This window comes from Capra hircus, chromosome 5, assembly GCF_001704415.2.
Source record: "Capra hircus breed San Clemente chromosome 5, ASM170441v1, whole genome shotgun sequence".
NCBI lineage: Eukaryota > Metazoa > Chordata > Mammalia > Artiodactyla > Bovidae > Capra > Capra hircus.
The window spans coordinates 32460192-32476484 of NC_030812.1; positions in this window are offsets into that span (position 1 = coordinate 32460192).

Genomic DNA, 16293 nt, shown 5'->3' on the forward strand with positions numbered 1-16293 from the left:
CACTCCAGTATTCTTGCCCCAGGAATTTGATGGACAGAGGAACCTGGTGGGCTACAGTCCATGGGGTCACAAGGAATCAGACACGACTCAGTGACTAACACTTTCACTTTCAACTCCCATTCACTAAATTACCACTTGGAAATCTGCTGTGTGTTGGGCTCTGATTGTGCATTTTAAATGCATTATTTAAAATCCTTACTACCATCCCATGTATGTATGAGGTAGGAATTATTTCAATATTAAGGATAGGAAACTGAGATTCAGAGGGCTGTCACACCCTAGATCAGTTCAGCTCAGTTCAGTCGCTCAGTCGAGTCTGACTCTTTGCGAATTCATGAGTCACAACACTCCAGGCCTCCCTGTCCATCACCAACTCCCAGAGTTTACCCAAACTCATGTGCATCGAGTTGGTGATACCATCCAGCCATTTCATCCTCTGTCGTCCCCTTCTCCTCCTGCCCCCAATCCCTCCTAGCATCAGGGTCTTTTCCAATGAGTCAGCTCTTCACATCAGGTGGCCAAAGTGTTGGAGTTTCAGCTTCAACATCAGTCCTTCCAGTGAACACCCAGGACTGATCTCCTTTAGGATGGACTGGTTGGATCTCTTTGCAGTCCAAGGGACTCTCAAGAGTCTTCTCCAACACCACAGTTCAAAAGCATCAATTCTTCGGCATTCAGCCTTCTTCACAGTCCAACTCTCACATCCATACATGACCACTGGAAAAACCGTAGCCTTGACTAGACGGACCTTTGTTGGCAAAGTAATGTCTCTGCTTTTCAATATGTTATCTAGGTTGGTCATAACTTTCCTTCCAAGGAGTAAGCGTCTTTTAATTTCATGGCTGCAGTCACCATCTGCAGTGATTTTGGAGCCCAAAAAATAAAGTCTGACACTGTTTCCACTGTTTCCCCATCTATCTGCCGTGAAGCGATGGGACCAGATGCCATGATCTTCGTTTTCTGAATGTTGAGCTTTAAACCAACTTTTTCACTCTCCTCTTTCACTTTCATCAAGAGGCTTTTTAGTTCTTCTTCACTTTCTGCCATAAGAGTGGTGTCATCTGCATATCTGAGGTTATTGATATTTTGCCTGGCAATCTTGATTCCAGCTTGTGCTTCTTCCAGCCCAGTGTTTCTCATGATGTACTCTGCATATAAGTTAAATAAGCAGGGTGACAATATACAGCCTTGACGTACTCCTTTTCCTATTCAGAACCAGTCTGTTGTTCCATGTCCAGTTCTAACTGTTGCTTCCTGACCTGCATATAGATTTCTCAAGAGGCAGGTCAGGTGGTCTGGTATTCCCATCTCTTTCAGAATTTTCCACAGTTTATTGTGATCCATACAGTCAAAGGCTTTGGGATAGTCAGTAAAGCAGAAATAGATGTTTTTTCTGGAACTCTCTTGCTTTTTTGATGATCCAGCAGATGTTGGCAATTTGATCTCTTGCCACCTCTTCTTAATACCTTCTGCTTCTGCTAGGTCCATGCCACACACTAGTAGGAGGAGGAAAGTCTGAGAGTTGAACCCAGTCCATCTGCCCCGAAAGGACATGCTCTTCCCACTCTGATATGTGCTCTTTGTTTATTCAACATTCCTGCCAATGTGTGTCAATTTTTTTTTCTGGAAAAATGACAGAATTGTACCTCAAGTACTTGTAAAGACATTTGTTAAAGAAATAAAAATCCATTTTTATTTATTTACTTATTAAAAACTTTTTTTTGTTTGCACTGTGTTTCCGTCGCTGGGTGTGGGCTTTCTGTAACTGCAGCTAGTGGAAGCTATTCTTTTGTTGCAGTACACAGCCTTCTCATCGCTGTGGCTTCTGCTGTTGCAGAGCACGGGCTCTGAGTACACAGGCTTCAGTAGTTGTGGCTCATGAGCCTAGTTGCTTTGTGGTATTTAAAATCTTTCTAGATCACAAATCAAATCTGCGTCCCCTGCATTGGCAAGCAGACCTGGGAAGTTCTAGAAATCCATTTTAAAACACAGACCAATGCCATGTTCCAATAACAGAAAATAAACTTATAGATCCATTACATGAACTGCTGCTTCTAAAATAACCATGTGGTTCCCAGAGAGAGGTTGTTCCTCTAACCATTGATGATGTCCTGGGACTTCCTTAGCTTTAATAAAATTAGGTCTGGCTCTTTAAATGAAGCAAGAATAATGCAGAACTGAAGTCACCCTCTGGCCCAGAGTAGGATGTTGCCCATGGCTGGTGAATGTGTCACTGTGATGACACTAAGTATTTGGAAGAACTAGTGAACAGCCTGAGGTTAAGGGGAAAGCAACTGTAAGGCTGATACTTGCTAAGGTTGCTATACTAGGAAACTATCTTATTGAAGACAAATGATTTCTTTGGGTAGATATTTTAAGGATGCAGATTGTATTTTTTTTTTCTTGCTACATTTTTTCTTTGCTTATTCTCCAAAGTATCCCAGCTAACTGCCTGCAGCAGAGCTAGACAATCTTTCCTTAAAGGACTAACTAAAGAGTAACTGTGTTTGATGTTGCAGTTCTCATGGTCTCTGTTGCAGCCACCAGAGCCTGAGAGCAGCCTTAGACAATAGGTAAGAGAATGAGTTTGGCTGTGTTCCAATAAAGCTTTATTTGTTCACCCCTGGGCTACAAGGTCAAAAGCACCTAATAATGAATATTGCTTCTACTTATATGCCCCCAAAACTTTCAAATCAAAGAAACCAAGTTACATTTATTATTTTTTTTTACAGCACTATGAATGTTGCATCATTCACACCCAACACTGAATGTGACATTTCTTTAATGTGAATGTTTACCAGACTTGTTACAAATGATTTGGATGAGATCTTTGGTATTTGCTTATCTGCTGTATTTCTTAGTGGCTCTGCATTCAAACAGAGAAGGATCTGGATGTGGATGCTGGGAGGGGCCTCCAGGATGAGCCTCCAGGCATCCAGAATCACACACCAAGTGGCAGTGATAGGGTGGTATTTGATGAATAGGTGATGAATATTTTTCTACACCTGCCATCTCTGGGACTCTAAAACAGTTCAGACTAGTAGCAGGGTAATTTCACTTGAATAAAGAAGTGAAGTCTCTCAGTCGTGTCCGACTCTTTGTGGCCCCATGGGCTGTAGCCTGCCAGGCTCCTCTGTCCATGAGATTTTCCAGGCAATAGTCCTGGAGTGGTTTGCCATTTCCTTCTCCAGGGGATCTTCCCAACCCAGGGATCGAACCCGGGTCTCCTGCATTGTAGACAAACGCTTTATCATCTGAGCCACCAGGGAAGTCCTTGAATAAGTTACTGGAATTTTCCATGGTCTAAATACATGCTAAGTCTTTTAAAGTATGAGGCTTCCCTGGTGGCTCAGGTAGTAAAGAATCTTCCTGAAATGCAGGAGACTTGAGTTTGATCCCTGGGTTGGGAAGATCCCCTGGAGAAGGAAATGGCAACCCACTCCAGTATTCTTGTCTGGGAAATCCCAAAGGGTCGGACACGACTGAGTGACTAACACTTTCACACTTCCAAAGCATTGCTTATGATTAAGCAGTTGGTCATGAGTGAGGGATGAGTGATAGTTGTTCAGTCGAGTCTGACTCTTCTCGACTCCATGAACTGTAGCCTGCCAGGCTCCTTTGTCCATGGAATTCTCCAGGCAAGAATACTGGAGTGGGTTGCCATTTCCTTCCCCAGGGCATCTTCCAGACCCAGGGATTGAACATGGGTCTCCTGCACTGCAGGCAGATTCTTTACCATCTGAGTCACCAGAGAAGCCAATTTGTCATGCAAACTCCTGATTTTGTTTGTTTGGGTGTTTGTGTGTTTGATCACTCAATGAGGTATCATTTTTTAGATAGCCAATAATAGCATATTCAATATGGTTTATGAAGCTAATAAATTAACTCAGTTGCAGCTCTTTTCCTTAGAGATTTTTTTCAGGGTTATGTTCCTTATAAAAGAAGACACTCATTTACATATTTTTGTTAGTTATGATGATAATATGCTAATATGAAACTTTAATCTCTAATGATACGGAGTGTGTGTGTGTGTGTGTGTGTGTGTGTGTGTGCTCAGTTGTGTTCAACTCTTTGAGGCCGCATGGATTGTAGCCTGCCAGGCTCCTCTGTCCATGGGATTTTCCAGGCAAGAATAGTGGAATGGGTTGCCATTTCCTACTCCAATGATATAGTGATATAGAACCTCTATGATAATATGAAAATCCAATAATGTATCATTCCTTACAATCTTAGTTATCAATCACATTAGGATGTCATAGCATATTAGATTTTGGAGCTCAGCTTCTTTTTAGGGAAGAGACAGCATTAACAATTTAAAAATTATTTTGAAGGAAGTCCCTGGTGGTCCAGTGGTTAGAACCGTGCTTCCACTGCAGGGTGCCTATTTTCAATACCTGGTTGGAGAACTAAGATCTCACATGCCTTTCAGTGCAGCCATAAAAAAAAAAAAAGAAGGAAACATCAAATTGTGAATTAACATTAGATTAGTTGCTCAGTTGGTTAAATGCAATAACAGGAGAGAACTACCCAGAACAACAGGGGGCTCGCAGTAAGCATTAGTTTCTAAGAGCCTGAAGTGAAGTGAAGTCGCTCAGTCGTGTCTGACTCTTTGCGACCCCTTGGACTGTAGCTTACTAGGCTCCTCTGTCCATGGGATTTTCCAGGCAAGAGTACTGGAGTGGATTGCCATTTCCTTCTCCAGGGGATTTTCCCAACCCAGGGATCGAACCCGGGTCTCCCGCATTGTAGACAGACGCTTTACCTTCTGAGCCACCAGGGAAGTCCGAGAGTTTATTTCTATTATATAAATATCAGCCACACTGTATATTGTGAGGTTAATTGTTAGAAGCTGTGCCTGAACTGCCGTCAGAGTTAGGAATTCTGTTTTCTAAGTGGAGGAACATAGCCTATTTAGAGAGGAAAACAGAGGCAAATATGAATAAAATTTACTTACTGTCAACCAAGGCCTTCAAAGATTGAAGCTTTAAAAAATTTTTTTAAATTTGATTTGTTTATTTTTGGCTACACTGGGTCCTTGTGCTGCCTGCGGGTCTTCTCTAGTTGCAGGGAACAGACACTGCTCTTTAGCTGCAGTGTGAGAGCTTCTTATTGAGGAGACTTTTCGTGTTGCAGAGCACAGGCTCTAGGTGGGCAGGCTCAATGGCTGAGAAAGTGAAAGTATTAGTCGCTCAGTCGTGTCCCATTCTTTGTGACCCCATGGACTGCAGCCCACCAGGCTTCTCTGTCCATGGGATTCTCCAGGCAAGAATACTGGTGTAGGTTGCCATTTCCTTCTCCAGGGGGTCTTCCTGACCCAGGGATCGAACCCAGGTCTCCAGTGATGAAGGCAGACTCTACCCACTGAGCCACCAGGAAAGACCTCAGTAGCTATGGTGCGTGGGCTTACTACATGTAGTTGTCCAGAGGCATGTGGTGTCTTCCCGAACCGAGGATCAAACCTGCGCCTGCTGCATTGGCAGGCAGATTCTTAACCACTGGATCAACGGGGAAGTCCCAAAGATTGTTTTCAGCTAAAAACAAACCCCTTATCGACATGCCCTTGCTTTATCTGATTTCAGGTAATCAGAAATACACAGATTTGACAACATCCCTTTGAGAAAAACTAAAAAGTAGTACTAGCAGTTGTAATTTGAATGGTGAAGGTGATGGTGAGCAATGAGATTCAATAACAAACGGATAATAATGGATCCCATCAATGACATGTTTTCTGGGAGATTTTAATGAATGGCACAATTGCACTCACCTCACACACTAGTAAAGTAATGCTCAGAGTTCTCCAAGCCAGGCTTCAGCAATATGTGAACCATGAACTTCCAGATGTTCAAGCTGGATCTAGAAAAGGCAGAGGAACCAGAGATCCTCCTTGGAAGGAAAGTTATGACCAACCTAGACAGCATATTAAAAAGCAGAGACATTACTTTGCCAACAAAAGTCTGTCTAGTCAAGGCTATGGTTTTTGCAGTAGTTATGTATGGATGTGAGAGTTGGACCATAAAGAAAGCTGAGAGCCAAAGAATTGATGTTTTTGAACTGTGGTGTTGGAGAAGATTCTTAGAGTCCCTTGGATTCCAAGGAGATACAACCAGTTCATCCTAAAGGAAATCAGTCCTGAGTGTTCATTGGAAGGACTGATGTTGAAGCTGAAATTCCAATATTTTGGCCACCTGATGCAAAGAACTGACTCATTTGAAAAGACCCTGATGCTGGGAAAAATTGAGGGCAGGAAGAGAAAGGGATGACAGAGGATGAGATGATTGGATAGCGTCACCGACTCAATGGACATGAATTTGGGTAAACTCCAGGAATTAGTGATGGAAAGGGAAGCCTGGTGTGCTGCAGTCCATGGAGTCTCAAAGAGTCGGACATGACTGAATGACTGAACTGACTGACTGACCGATGATATAATTTAGTGGGATAATTCTAGTGATTTTTAAAAATTTATACTTTCAAGACCTATATAATGTCTCCTCCTCCCCCTGCTTTTTTCGCCTCCCAGTTTTTGCAAACTCCACATGCATGTGGCTCAAAATACCAGGTATAACTGAAAGTTCCCACATGAGGAAAGAAAGAAAAACACAATGCTATTTAACACTTATTAATGTGAAAAAAACAGTAACATGTTCTTTTTGTTTGTTTTTTAGTAGGTTGTCCTGTGAACTACTTCACTATAACTGTTCCTTTCAAAGAATTAAAAAGGTGAGGTTTGAAATTCATCTGAAAGGCAGTGCTCAATGATGTGAGCTTCCAAACAGGAAAAAAAAAAAAAAAGGAGAACCAGTACTTTGTGCTGAAACAGATCCAGAGTACAGAGTTCTACAAGTGTTTGGTGCCCATGCCTGGCCACCTGGCACATTGACCAACGCTCTCCCCACACCGGCCACTGGTCTTAGGATGAACAGGAGCCCAGAAAGGCTCAGCTTCAGGAAAATCTTTCACTCTGGCTGCCCTGGGCCATCTCAGGAATGCAGGGCTTTCCTCAACATTTTTAATGTTTCTGGGGAGTCCTGGGACCCACCAGGACTGGCAGTGCCACTTGGGTGGAACTTCTCCAACCTGGACAAAGGTCTGTCAGTCTCCATCCTTCAAGGCACTCTTTAACCCTTGACCCTGTGTGTGATGTCCCCACTAGCTTCAAGGAGCTCCAGGACTCATGCTCGGAGTCTGGACTGCCCGTGACCTGGACTGCTTCCAGGAGGGTGGACTTCTGAGCTGACCACTTTTGCAGGCTGGTGAAATGTTTCTTTCATGAGATTGTGACCTCTTGCAAAGGGGCTGACACTCTGATGTGAGATGGCTTACTCACACTGGATATAAGAGATGATCAGGACTCTGGGATGCCAGGACAGAATGCCCCCCACCCCCAGCTTTAGACTTGAGCTCAAGCAGCATCAGTGCTTGCGTGTGCCTGTCCTGACTGTGGCCTCCTCCGATCAACACCCAAGGGCAGCAGGAGGCTGCGGGCATCTCTTACCCTGTGGACCTTTCACTGCTGGGGTAACCCTATCCCTCTGTAAGTTCCTTTCCCAGCTGGGCAATCCTCTGTGGTGGCCAAGCCTATTTGCTCTGAAGGCTTTCAGATCATTGCTTTAGAACACTGATTGGCTCTTCTGATTTCGATTCTCCTTTGCCCCCAGGGAATTTGGTGGCCTCATGATCCCCTAGGATAAAGGGAGAACATTTCTTGCAGTTTTACTAACTCTACCCACAGGCCCCTCACCTACCCTGCTGGCTGGTGGCAATGGGCGGAAGGTAGGGGTGGGGTCAGCAGGGAAAGAAGTCACATTATGGGAATGTAGTGAAAGAGAAAACAGAGTTGGAAGACAAGTTGTTCTCCCTTTATCTTATAAAATTCCACTCTGTAAACTTGATACGACCCCCAAGAAGATTATTGCTCACATTCTCTGGTATTCTCTGGATGAGATTTTCATTCGTGGTTGTCATCAGTGGAGCAGAGTTATTAGTTTTGAGAGAGTCTTTGGAAACCAGTACTCACAGGTTACATGACCGATGAGCCAGTATCATACATAAATGTTACAAACAGTATTAAATACATGCAGGGGTTGTTCACTTCCTAAGTTGTGTCCTACTGTTTGAGACCCCATGGACTGCAACATGCCAGGCTTCCCTGTCCTTCACTATCTTCTAGAGTTTGCTCAAACTCATGTCCATTTAGTTGGTGATGCCATCCAACCATCTCATCCTCTGTCATCCCCTTCTCCTCCTGCCTTCAACCTTTCCCAGCATCAGGGTCTTTTCCAATGAATCCGCTGTTTGCATCAAGTGGGCAAAGTATTGGGGCTTCAGCTTCAGCATAAGTCCTTCCAATGAATATTTCAGGTTGATTTCCTTTAGGATTGACTGGTTTGATCTCCTTTCTGTCCAAGGATTCTCAAGAGTCTTCTCCAGAACCACAATTCAAAAGAATCAATTCTTCAGCAGTCAGCCTTCTTTATGGTCCAACTCTCACATCCATACATGACTACTGGAAAAACCATAGCTTTGACTATATGGTCCATTGTTGGCAACATGATATCTCTGCATTCTTTTTTCTTTCCTGTTTTTTAATACGCTGTCAAGGTCTGTCATAGCTTTTCTACCAAGTAGCAAGTGTCTTTCAATTTTCTGGCTGCAATCACCATCCACAGTGATTTTGGAGTCCAAGAAAATAAAATCTGCCACTGTTTCTATTTTTTCCCCATCTACTTGCGATGAAGTGATGGGACTGGATACCATGATCTTCGTTTTTTGAATGTTGAGTTTTAGGTCAGCTTTTTCCACCCTCCTCTTTCACTGTTATCAAGAGGCTCTTCAGTTTCTCTTTGCTTTCTGCCATTAGAGTGGTATCACGTGCATATCTGAGTTTGTTGATATTTCTCCTGGCGATCTTGATTCCAGCTTGTGAGTCATCCAGCCCAGCATTCCAGATGATGTACTCTGCATTTAAGTTTTTTTGGGGGGGGGCGGGGAATATGAAATTATCCAAGAGTAGCACAGTTGATGATAAAGACCATGAAGAGAAGATCTCGGGACCTAGACAGAAAAAGAAGGTCCTTGGAGGTTTGCTACAACTGGATGATAAATACATATCAAAGTATCTCTTCCACCTCTTTCTACCCATTATTCTGAATCTTCATCAGTGAATCACTATACTTTCAACGGACCCACGGGTTTTGTAAAACATTTTTTAATCACAGTGTTTAGTTAGACAGAGCCTTTAAAAAAATAAAGAAGACTGGGACCCCATATACCCCACATAGGGGCAGCTCTGCTTGGCTGTGACCTTTTCTTTCAAAGTTAGTATAAATTGACTCACTACAGAGTATCATGTTCTGTACCGAACGCCTTGAGATCATACAACAAAACCTGTGTGATGTAGCTACCGCCCTGGAGAACCACACTCTTAGTGGTTACCCAAAATTCAGATATGAAACACATCAGGAAAAATCTAACAGTAGACATTGAATGGTGCTTAATTAGACACATCTGAAAATAAAGGGCAGAAATGGTCATGGCTCAGGGTTTGGAAAGGGCAAATTCAGTTTGGGCTGGTGTCCCCAGAACTGTTTGGTGGCTCTTGATGCAGGCACTAAAGTTCCAGCTGGACTTGGACCGGCTCAGAAGTATACAGACAGTGGGCTGGGTGGGGGACAGTGGGAACCTTTGAGTAGGGAGACCTGAGGAGACTCTGAACTGAAGAAGGCACAGCCTCCGTTTTCTTGGAACTAGGCTCTCCCTGAAAAGTGTTTGACTGCCATGGAATGGGCATGGTGAGCCATTAGGGAACCCTGCCCTGCCTTGCCAACAGGTGAGGTTGACAGAATACCCTCTGGGATAGAAGTCTCTGTTTGGGAATAATCTCGGTGGTTTCTTCAACACCAATCTCTTGACATAGACCTAGCCCAACAATCACACTCTTTCCTGTCTCTCTTGCTATCCTGTTTCCATCCTCCCGCTGCCCTGCTGGCCCTGGTTTGGTTTCTGAATTTGCTGTCTGCCCCGGTGTCCAAGCACAAATGTCAGTCTTTTGCTTGTATTCCTAACCCAGCATTGACTCAGTGTTACGTGATGGCGGGAGCCTTGGACTTGATGTCAGAAGACCCAGGGCTGAGGCTGGCTCTGTGACCTTGGGCAGGTCACTGCATGCCTCGGAACTTCTGTTTCTTTATTTAAAATGGAGATAACGATGCTTCACTACTTACATTATGGGGTGTTTGGAGGAGAAAAATGAAGTACTTTAGCTTAAAAGAGTAGTGTGCTGTACTAAGCCATGTCAGACTCTTTGTGACCCTGTGGATGGTAGCCCACCAGGCTTCTCTGTCCAGGGAATTCTCCAGGCAAGAATACTATAGTGGGTAGCCTATCCCTTCTTCAGGGGATCTTCCCAACCCAGGAATTTAACTGGAATCTCTTGCATTGCAGGCAGATTCTTTACCAGCTGAGCTACCAGGGAAACCCTAGAAGAGTATTATCTAATACTTAAATAAAACTTATTTTGTGTTGGGCAATTGTCTAAGTGTTTTAGATATATGACTATTTTAATTCTCAAAACAACCGTATGAAGAAGAAGCTGTTAATATGGCCATTTACAGTGGGGAAGTTTAGGCACAGAGAGATTAAGTAATTTTCCAAAGAGTAACACATTTATTAAATATAAGACCTGGGGTTTTAACCTGGCACCCTGATACCAGAATCCGTCCTTTGAACAGCCACATTATATTGTTTATCTAATTGTCGCTATAAGAGCTAACACTTACATAAGGCTTAATGTATTCCAGTATGTGGGCTCAGTCACTCAGTCGTGTCCAGCTCTTTGTGACCCCAGGGACTTTAGCCTGCCATGCCAGAGATGGTTCCAAATGTCCAGTTAAATCACTTAAATCTTACAGAAGTCCTTGGAGGGATGTGGAGGCAGGTATTGTGGTCATCTGTATTTAAATCATTTGTAAAAACGTCCACAAATGGGAAAATGGGATAAGTAGATGTAGCTTTCCCTGTTCCTCCCACTAAGTGCAACTGAAGGCCCTGTACATTATGTAAAACAAACACAGGAGGGCTCAGACGGATGGAGAGAAGGCAGACTGACAGGGGACTCAGAATCCAAGGAACCGTATGATCATGAGTTCCCTGTATTTTCTTTTTTGCCTCATGTATCCCAGACTTGGAGCTGAAGAAGCTGGCAACTTGGAAATGCCAATGAGAATGGACAAAAGAAGCCCCAGCAGACGCCTGCTCTCACCAGCCAAAGGAGCAGCCTAGCAAGACAGAAAGGTCTTAGACAGTAACCGCTCTTCTCCAGCCAACCACTACAGCAAATCTGCGGCCCCATTTCCACCCCTGCCAGTGGCGAGACTAGATCCCCGCCCTTGTGAGGCTTATACCCAGGACCCCATTCTGTTTGCCAGGATGGTGTCCGGAAAGGCAGAATAGAGAGCCAGGACATTCATCCGTAGCCCTGGGAGATAATGAGGCCTCCTCCCGTGCTGTCAGTGGAGATCAGCAGAGAGCCATCTGTCACGAGTGGGGTGCCCTTCCCCCATCCCCATACCTGGGGAAGTGTTGAAGGAGGTCTAATGGGGTGTCAGGATTTCTCCCACTGCCTGGCAGTAGTGAGGCCCTCTTACATCTGCAACAACATGTCAGTGAGGCTGCGAGAAGAGCAGTCACGAAGACCTCCAAGCTGTCCACCCAGAGAGCTAACAGCACTACTGGCCTAGTGCAGAGTCGAACTCCCACCCACACCCAGCAGTAAAGAGGAGTCCCACCTCGGGGGTCCACGAGGCCAAGTGGAAACCTGTGCTTCTCCCCCACCTGACAGTGAAGAGGTGGTCCCTGCTTCCCCACCGCCCCCCGCCCAGACAAAGTGATGTTACAGGAAGCCGGAGACAAGCAAGGCTCAAATAAGATCAGTCTCCTAACAGAGGCTTCCCTAGTCTCTCAGTGGTAAAGACCCCCTGCGAATGCAGGAGACGTGGGTTCCATCCCTGGGCTGGGAAGATGCCCTGGAGAAGGAAACGGCAGCTCACTCCAGTATTCTTGCCTGGAGAATTCCATGGACAGAGGAGCCTGGTGGGTTATGGTCCATAGGGATGCAAACGATTTGGACGTGACTTAGAGATGAAGCAAGGACAGCAACAGTTCCTCACAGAATGCCCCATATGTCCTGGATTCAATTTTAAAAATCGCTCATCACACCAAGAACAAGGAAGAGCTCAAACTAAATGAAAAAAGACAGATCGATAGATACCAACACCAAGATGTCAGAGACGTCGAATTACCTGGCAAGGATTTAAAGCAGTCATCATAAAGAAGCTTCTGTGGCTTATTTCATTTAACAAAATGCCCTCCAGGGAGGCCTTTCTCAGGAAGGAGAGTAAAAATAAGAAAATTAGGTCCACGTGCACTCATTTTTTCTTATTTTTCCTTCTAATATCTTAAAGAACTCTTTGACAACTTTCTGAAATACTGCATCCGAAGTGTCCTCTAACATAATGTTTAGAATTTCTCGAAATCTACTAACTCTCTTAACGACTTAGAATGTGTGTTATAGACAGCGGTTGAAAGATATTTCACCGATTCTCATATACTGCCTTTTATTTTATCAACAACTCACTTCACACAGTTTCCCTTGCTTATTTCCCCAAATCTCTTTTTCTGAACTTTTTAAATCAAAAAGCAGAATTTAACTATAATGTACCCCTGAGATTTCTGATCATAGTGTCAACAAATTTTCACCCTTTTGTTGTTGCTGTTACCTCTGTTTATATAGATTAATTGGCATCTTTTATCTTTGAGAATCTTTGTTATCACTAACAAGCTCCTATTTTCCTTTCTGGTTTTGTATCTTTTTTCCACATCTCTCTCAAACTATAATCTTGCTTTGTATTCTTTTTTCTTCTTTATTTCCACCATGACATTTAACCAGTACTTTGTCCCTACACTGGAAACCTAATATTATTTATTATTATTTTTCTTTCTTGCTCCTGTGAATTGAAAAAGATAGATTTCAACATTGCAGTAAACTTCTTTCCTTTACTAAATTACCTCAGAACTAGAGGTTTCACATCAAGTGCTTTACACAACAGAAATCTCAGAATCAATTTTCGTTTTTCACTAAAATGAAGGATGATAGTGATTATACAAAATCTTTTTTTCCTATCATTAGGTACTCAGAGAGAAGACCCTTCTGAAAAGGAATGAAATTTAGAAATATCTGGGACTAACATGGGGTCTCTACAGAGTCGTGTATCATGGAGTCAGCTGGTCCAGAGACTCTTGTAATAGATGATTTCAGTTCCCCAACCAGTGCCCGTCATCAGCACTAAAGCATGTTGGGCAGTGCGTGTCCCAGCGTTAAGTGCTCTTGTCCTTAATTTTCCTGATGAAGCAGCCTCAGCCATAAGGTGTCTTGGGTAACCACCATATCTCAGGCTGGGAGTGCTCTGAGGTATTTATTCGTGAGACTTGAGTTTATTCCCCCAAATTCAAGTCAAATCAGCCTAAGTATAAATAACTCATTGATCTAGGGAGCTTCTGGAACCCAAGGGAAGGATTAGTGTTCCTCCGGGATCTCGGCTTCTTATTCACCCATGGCTGGGACAGTGAGCAAGATAAGATTAGCTAAAAAAAAGAGACGGAGCAGTTCTTTTATAATACTAGCGTACTCTCTGAGGATATTTATTTGTTTATTATAGTCTGGCAGTGCTTTTCAATAAAGCTTAACATTGCTCTGGAGGAAAATGTTGCTCCCTCACAATTCAGTCTGAGCCAGATGGGGATACTTTATTCCCCCTGGCAATACGGTCTGCGGAAGCTGCTATGAAATTATGAGAACTGTGGTATTTGGGGGGTGGGATACTTGAAAGAACAATGAGTTGATGGGTGGAAACCCAACATGATCCCAATTCACTCTGTGACACGGAGCAAGTCCAGCTTCTGGACATTTTTTTGTTTTTTTTTTTCGTTTGGTTTTAATTTGTATGGAATTAATCAGTAGTTTTCAGATTTTTACAGTATGAAAACTCTTTTTAATTTCAAAAAGTTATGGATAGCATGTGTTAAAGGTATCAATTTTGTTGCCCGGTGGAGGGGAGGAAAAAACCTTTCAGTGTGTATTAGTTTTAAGACTTGCAGCAACTCCAGCCTCTGTAAGTTCAAATGGTGCAGACTGGAACCAGTGGTCTGGTTGACTTTGCAATCCCTTCTGGCTCTGATATTCTGGGATTCAAGTCAGAAGAATTTGGACTTCTTAGAAAACATTCATTTATTCAAGAAGAAAGCTGACATTAAATATTACTGGACTCAAGAGCAGCATTAGAAATTTTGAGAGAGATGAATTAAGGCAGATTTCAGGGTCAAAAAAATCTGAACTGAGAGAGAAGTTGGAAGGAGGGACCAATACTGACAGCAGTGGGAGGCATTGAGAGACAGAATGGGGAGCCTGTTACAGAATGTGGTTCTATTCTGTGCCCATCTAAGCCTACTAAAAACCACTGTTGTGGTTGGACCAGCCTTGTGATTCTATGATTGCAACACATCCTTCAGAAATAATTATCGATTCATGTCAATGTATGGCAAAACCAATACAGTACTGTAAAGAAAAATAAAGTAAAAATAAAAATTAAAAAAAAAAGAAATAATTATCAGGAAACTTTGAAAGAATAAAGGTTTATTACTTACAGGGCCTAGAAATCGCACAGCACACACCTGGGCTCCTACAATGAGGTCCTAGGTAGGAAGATAACGCTTTTGGCCCTGGGCTTCTGCTTTTATTGGGAGCCTACGGTTTTGTAGTTCACTTATTGAAATCAACCAAGATCTGTAAAACAAAGGAACCTCCTTGGAGGGGGAGGCCTGGGTTCAATCCCTGGGTCGGGAAGAGGCCCTAGAGAAGGGAATGGCTACCCATTCCAGTATTCTTGCCTGGAAAATCCCATGGACAGTGGAGCCTGGTGGGCTGCCATCCAGAGAAGTCACAAAGAGCTGGACATGACTGAGTGATCAACACTTTCACTTACAGGAGCAGGGTCAGATGTCATGATGGCTAACCAAAGAAAGCAGAGGAGAAGGCAATCTTGACTCTCTGACAAGGTGGACCAACTCTTCTGATCTTAAGCAAATATATTATGTAATGATATTTAAATATAAAATAATAATATAATTAATTGTATGTGGTAACATTTGTTCTATTAAATAGTGTTCGCATATAAAGGCATCAGGACAGTGGGTAGTATAAAGTAGGCTACTTTCCCTTCTTCTCCTTAACCAAAGTAACAGTCGATGTGTTACTTACAGCCTCCTCGTTGTTGTTCAGTCTCTGTCGTGTCCAGCTCTCTGCGACCCCATGGACTGCAGCACACCAAACTTCCCTGTCCTTTGCCATCTCCCGGAGTTTGCTCAGATTCAAGGTTAGCACCAGTTGAGCTGACAACAAGAAGTTACTGGCAAGAGACACAGATGTATAGAACAGTCTTTTGGACTCTGCGGGAGAGGGAGAGGGTGGGATGATTTGGGAGAATGGCATTGAAACATGTATAATATCATATATGAAACGAATCGCCAGTCCAGGTTCGATGCATGATAGTGGATGCTTGGGACTGGTGCACTGGGCCGACCCAGAGGGATGGTACGGGGAGGGAGGAGGGAGGGGGGTTCAGGATGGAGAACACATGTATACCTGTGGCGGATTCATGTTGATGTATGGCAAAACCAATACAATATTGTAAAGTAATTAACCTCCATTTAAAATAAATAAATTTACATTAAAAAAAGTTACTGGCATTGTTTGGGGATGATTTCTACATTGTATTGATATGCTCACAGAAAAATACATCTTTGTATCTTGTCTCTTTTTTATGTTTTCAGTATTTTGTATGCTTCACATAAAAAAGGAGACTGATTCTCAAAGACATTCTGCCTTACAGCACTCTTCCTGAAATTTTAAGGACATCTGAACTTGACAGTTTTTATTTCCCAGAGTTAAACACAGATTGGGTATTAGGTTGAGGATATCAAGGATTTCTACCCAAATAGTCATCTAACTGATGAGAAACGAGACAAGGAGATAAGGACAATCCTCAAGAATTTTTTTTTCATGTTATATATTGTGGTTCATAACTCACGGTTGTTTTTTTTTTAATTTGTTTATTTATTTTTACGTTTTTGGCTGTGCTGGATCTCTGTTGTTGTGTGGGAGCTCTCTCTGGTTGCTGCAAGCAGGGGCTACCCTTCAGTGAAATGCACAAGCTTCTTATTGCAATGGCTTCTTCTGTGATG